The 6,000-nt window shown below is 50.5% G+C and overlaps 1 long non-coding RNA gene across 1 annotated transcript in view; it reads right to left on the bottom strand.

The window, feature by feature from the left end:
* Window positions 1-1,680: 1,680 nt before the first annotated feature.
* LOC144827082 (uncharacterized) overlaps window positions 1,681-6,000 on the bottom strand; it is a 28,405-nt gene continuing 24,085 nt past the window's right edge. The window contains exon 2 of the long non-coding RNA XR_013610018.1: window positions 1,681-2,744. This is a non-coding gene — a long non-coding RNA (uncharacterized LOC144827082). The remainder of the gene's footprint in view (window positions 2,745-6,000) is intronic.

Genomic DNA, 6,000 nt, shown 5'->3' with positions numbered 1-6,000 from the left:
TGTTGGCTGCAAGCACTGTGCAAGAGGAGGAAGAAGAGGAAGTATCTGAGGAGGCTGTAGAATTTGAGGATGAGGGAGACTATCTGTCCCTCCTCACAGAGGATGAGGATTCAGACGCCCTGGCCAGAACATTTTTTACACTGGCCAAATTTGGCAAAGCCACGCTCCCTCCACTCAGCAAAGTGCCTCAGCTTCCAAAACCTAAGCTTGCCTGTCCTCAGCACTGCGCTAACCCACCACAGATCACACACACCCCAACACAGACATCACTCCCTCACATCCAGGACAGGTGTTGTGGTTCCCCTACACACTCCTCCCTATACAGTGTAAGGCATTCTCTCCACCATCTGAGGGCGGTACCACCCCTCGTGTGGTGCAGGTATCCATTGGGCATCAATCTCCTGTCCACAGACTACAAACTGCCACCCTCCCTCCTACAGGTGGCCCTGGCAGTCTTATCCATGGCCGTCCCCTGGAGAGAGGGCTAGCAGATGGCCATGGTGACCGATGGGAGGAGGACTTCTTCCAACAGCAGGCTGATGTCAAGCAGGACATTCATGTCATAGGGGCTACCCTGTCAGACATGTCAGAGACCCTGCACGACATGTGGCAACTCCTTCAGGTGGTGGACAGACTAACCCAGGTGCTGGACAGGATGAATAGATCTTGGCAAGACATGTCCAAGAAGATCAATGACATCATATCCATCCATAGGGAAGAGAGTGCAATACACCATGCCTTGGCCATGATGATGGAGGGAATATGAAACTGATTCAAAGTCTCCCTTCAAGGTCAACGCAGGTAGAGGAGCCATCACATCTGCCTGCAGCACATCACACCCACACACCTGTACCACAAACTGTACCGGCTCGCAGCAAGAGTACACATCCACCACCACCCCCTGTCCAGGCACTACCCCTACCTGCACATCCATCACCACCCCCTTTCCAGGCACTCCTCCCACCTGCACATCCATTACCAGCCCCGTCCAGCCACTCCCCCACCTGACCATCCACCACCACCCCCTGTCCAGGCACTGCCCCCACCTGCACATACACCCCCTGTCCAAGCACCCCATCAACTGTACAGACACCATCAGCCCCTGCCCAGGAACTTCCCACTGTACAGCCAGATGCACCACACTACCCTGCACCTCTGCGACAACACAGATACACTCACAGCGATCCTCACTACCATCTCTGCGAAGTCGCAAGCACAATCCCCCTTGATCACTTGGCAAATATGTAATCCTGCCATATGTGTAAATAAAATATTAATCTCCTCACAAGTCAAGACTAAGTTGTGTGTTATGTACTGATGGCCAAATAGTTACCCTTGTGGTGGGCTAGAAATGTGAGGCTGAATATGTGTGAGTGACACATGTAAAGGTGTAACCCCATCAGTGCAAAAAGCTATCACGGGCAGAGCAAATAACTGATCCCAGGATATATGTCCATACTTTGAGTGCAACGTGGGGACACTAATTAAGGTTTACCTAGTGCAGCATGTGATATTGAATTTACTCCCCTAGGTCGGAGGGAGATACACATGTGCACCAGAGCAAGAAATCAACAATTATGTTGATTAATTACACTTATCTACCAGTGTGCCTCACTACTTCTTATTTCTTTCATACTTTGAACTCCAAGATTCACAATGAAGTAAACAAGATAGAGAAAGTATGAATCAAAATAAAGTTTATGAGATGATTTAAAAAAACAGTCCGTTTGGAAGGGAGAAAGGTAAACAAATAATGTTCTTACTACAGAAAGGACAAGGGACTTGGAAGGGGGGCAACATAAACAAAACATGTCAAGAAGTGTCAGCGGAACCAGTCTATATACAAGTGACAAAGGAAATAAGTGTCCAAAACAAATTAGGAGTCCAACAGGTCAACTGTCTTTCTGGTCATCCTTAATCTCCACAATGTTCAGATCCACTGGGTCCGAAGCGCGCTCCTGGCTGGCCGGTGCAGGACCCGGTCCCATATGGGTTGGAAGACACGAGAAGTATGGGGGAGATACAGTGTGGGGCAAAGTACGGGGAGAAACATGAAGGGTGGTTTGGGAGGGATGATTGGCTAGGACAGAACATGCCTGTACCCAAGGAAGTGACACTGGCAGTGAGGGTGGCCATAGATCTTGCGACTTCCTCTTACATCATACGTACATCATTGCAGATCTGCTGCATGTTTCGAGGACATGTCTAGCAGACCCTCACTTACCCCAATCACTTCCTGGGGTGCAGCCACAGGAGTTACAGTACAGAGAGGGGTTTGGGTAGAACATGAGGGTTGTGGTGTATTGGGTTGGAGCCTATGTTGTGGCAGCCACTTGGAGGTGGACTAGTTGCAGGGGATGCAGCTGGAGACCCAGATGGAGTGGGGGCCTCTGAAGTCAGTGTGGGGCTGATGGCAGGCCCAGGTTGTGTTGTGGCCTGCCCTGGGGACACCTCGCCAAACAAAAGTAATGATTGGTCAGGGGGACAGTTGATCTCCTCCCCACCTGGCCAGAGATGTCCAGTTCTTCACCCCCTCCTCCCTTCAATGTCCTCAGCCTCCACCAGTTCCGAAGCACCAGAGGTGTCTTTCTGCTCAGTCTAGGTGGGCATAATTCCCTTGCCTCCTGATGTAGAATGTCCCTCCTCCTTATCAGTCGCGGAGAGAGGTCATGGCCTCTAGTGCCGCAACGCTGTCCTGCTCCGAACCGTGTCCTGGTCTAGGTCCTCTTGGCCAGCTAAGCCCACTGAAATGTAAGACAAATAATAATGTAGTGGTTGTACACATCAGAACGAGACACATAATTACATGAGGTAAGGGCAGACTTTTTTCTCCTCTGATCACACTATACAGAAATAAGTGAATTGGAGACCAAAGTACGTGTATGTTCACCGTGATCTCCTGATTTGACTCACACATGGACATCTCATTTGAATTTTAATGGCTTACACTTCTGTACTGACCAACCCTCAGCTTCTGCATTCTAGTGATCTGTGTGTCCTGTCATTGCTACATAGGCAGCTTCCTATGCAAAGTCTAGAAAAGGAGATCGGAGACAGTCCCGATGGTATTGGAATGGGCCTGTGATATGGTGTCTCTGCACTTTTACTATCAGACAAATATCATTCGCTGTGTGGTATTGTCCGAGACAACACAAATGCAGTTTTGGGGGTACACATTTATATAGGTGCTGGGATATTAACTTTGCTAAGTGTGGAGTAGAACCTTTTGACATTCCCTCACAAAAACAGAAAATCCAGTGCCACATATTGGCTTCGAAGACTGCTGAGGTGGTGCTGTTCCCTCGTGAACAGTTGTGGCTAGCTGTTACAGCAAGCTTGACTGGACAAATGACATACAAGCCACTGTTGGATAGATGTGTGTATATGGACCCACTTGGAGAATTCTGTATCACTTAAGAGTGAGGCAAGGATCTCAAAGTCTGTCTTTAGTCAATTGCACATGATGATGATGATCTGTCTTAATCGGAACCCAAACTCAACGAATACAATGCAAGTCACAGTATCCAAAACCCATAGGCCTCTCACCCACACACTGGAGAGTGTCTGTACCATTCCTGACCTAATACATACATTAGTTATAATGCCCTTGGTTCCTGGTAATGGTGCTGGCAGTGCAATTTTATACACAAATGCATGGGTATGTGTGAGAAGTTGGCCTGATGTGCAGTGCTCACTATTCTAGTGATCACTATGTATCAGTCCAAACGACCCTTATTGATGATTGGTTGTAAGTCAACCTTATAGACCAGCTATCCTAGTAGCATGGATACGAGCAGTCTAAGGCTAAGACTCTAGAGGGCGTGTTAAGCCAGCTGTTTTACCATCACATTACCCCTTGAACACCCAGTGAAAGGACACCACACAAGTGTTATGAAAATAAACAATGTATTTATTAGAATCACAACAACCCTGTACTCTTTATGAGGACAGGGTGCTAAGCACACAACAAAACTCTTATGAAAATACTTAAGTTAGCACGTTATACACAAATGCCCGAGGGGCACGAAAAACCATATACTCTAAAAGTGGAATGCGAATTACTAGCAGGTAAGTAACGATTCTCAGAGGCTTTGGGATCGCTAGGACTGGACTACTGAACCTTTAGATTACTAGCAGGAGGCCTAGGGAACTCGGGTGCAGAGTGTGCACTCTCACGCGGGATGCGGGACAAAGTCTATGGAAACTAGAATTCACAAAGTTAGTGTTCACGGGCGAACCCGACCTGGTAGGGAGAAAACGACAGTGGATCCTGACCCTTGAATAGTGAGGCTATGCTGGGACACCGAAGTGCCGAAGTTACCTAGCCCAGGGGCTGCAGCTGCATAGGTCTGAAAAGACGTCGGGAATCCTCGTGCCGGACCAGGAGCCTGGAAGGAAGAAGTTGCTGGCAGGCGACCAGTGAAGAAAAGTTCGATGGATCCAAGCCTGGATCAAGGAAGAAGGAAACCTGAAAGCAGAGGGGACCAAGTTCTTGAATCACTAGCCAGTGATTAAGTGGGCACCAGGATGGCACCGGGCGAAGCCACCGCAGTCAGGTGAGTGGGCGCTGCTGGGCTCTGCAGTCTCTCGGACCAGGAGGCGTTGTCGGCGACCAGGATGGAGGTGCGAGCTGTCCCACGAAGGTTCTTGCTGTCGACGTCGCTGGACCCAGGATTGGGCAACAAGTCTTGGCAGATGCAAGGCCCACGCGGTAGACCTAAAATGGCGTCTTAGCCGGACCAGGAGGGTCCAGGGTACTTCTCCGATGGAGGGAAGCAAGGGCCAGTCTGGAGCAACCAGACTAGCAGCAGTGTTGTCGTCGGGCGTCGTTCGGAAGGCCACAAGCCAGCGGGCTAGTAGCCAAACAACGCGGTGAGCAGCAAAAAGCAGAAGGGCCCCACGCCGATCGTGGAGATGCTGGGGGGCTGCTCTTCGGTGCTGGAGCTGCTCAGGGCGGGGGCTTCTCGGACCCCAAAGCACTCACCAGGAAATTACTCGGTGGGCTTGCTGTGCAGAAGTCGTGCAGTCTTGGCGATGGCCGGTCCCTCGAGGTCTCGTCGCACCCACGGTTCTCAGCTGTGCTGTAGAGGTGGGTAGAGGTCAGAGGTGCCAGGGAAGCCGGGTCTCGTCGAGCTGGGCAGTCGGATTCCGGAGGAAGGACGTGCAGCAGACCGCAGTGTTCTTAGATGGTGCCTGCGGATGCAGGGTGACTACTCCTTAGCCACAAGGGAGAATCTTGAGGAAGAAATCGTGAAGTCCTTTCGAGGAAAGTGGTATCTTGATTCCAAAGATGATCTGATTTGGAAGGGGGCCAGTCTCTAACTTTATCTTGGAAAAGGGGGCTGGCACGCGACTAAGTCCTGCCCTAGGGGTGGGACCAGGACGGGGGTGGTTACACCCACTTCTTTGGCGGGCTTTTCCCCAGCACAGGGTCTGGAGTGTCCCTGGAACTGGTTTAAGCCAGCCTATGCACAGTGAGCACCGGGGTGCCACGTGCAGTCACCTTCCTCTGAAGCCCTGCCTACCTACAATACACAAAACCCTGTCTGGGACGGTGCTGGCACCGCCCCTGGCAGGAAACCCTTTGTCCTTATCTCCTGCTCTGGGAGGACTCCCAGCAGCAGGAGGGCAGACTTGTGTCTCGGTGGCAGCATCCATTTTGTGGATGCTAAGGCTCTGTCTGACTTTTAACCGGGTTATAGGTTACATGCATGTCGTGTCCCTCTAGAAGGGTGGAATGCTAACCCCGTCGCCAGAATTGGCGAGGGGTTAGTATTCCAATTCGTATGACACCTTACTCGACATGTTTTGATAAAGCGATACCAGAGTTGGCATTTAACCGCGAGGATTATAATGCACTTAAGAGTATATGGTATGCGATATCATGGAAACGGCTAAGGGATAGATCCCGAAAGCCGCAGACAGGCTCAGCTCATGCCAGAGCACCATCTCACACGATTCCAAGCACTCTGCCTTCAGGATTGTTAAGGCCTGCCATAG

The sequence above is a fragment of the Lissotriton helveticus genome, chromosome 4_1, assembly GCF_964261635.1.
Source record: "Lissotriton helveticus chromosome 4_1, aLisHel1.1, whole genome shotgun sequence".
Taxonomy (NCBI): Eukaryota; Metazoa; Chordata; class Amphibia; order Caudata; family Salamandridae; genus Lissotriton; species Lissotriton helveticus.
Note: the sequence above shows the minus strand (reverse complement) of the source record. Positions and strands in the feature narration are given on the sequence as shown.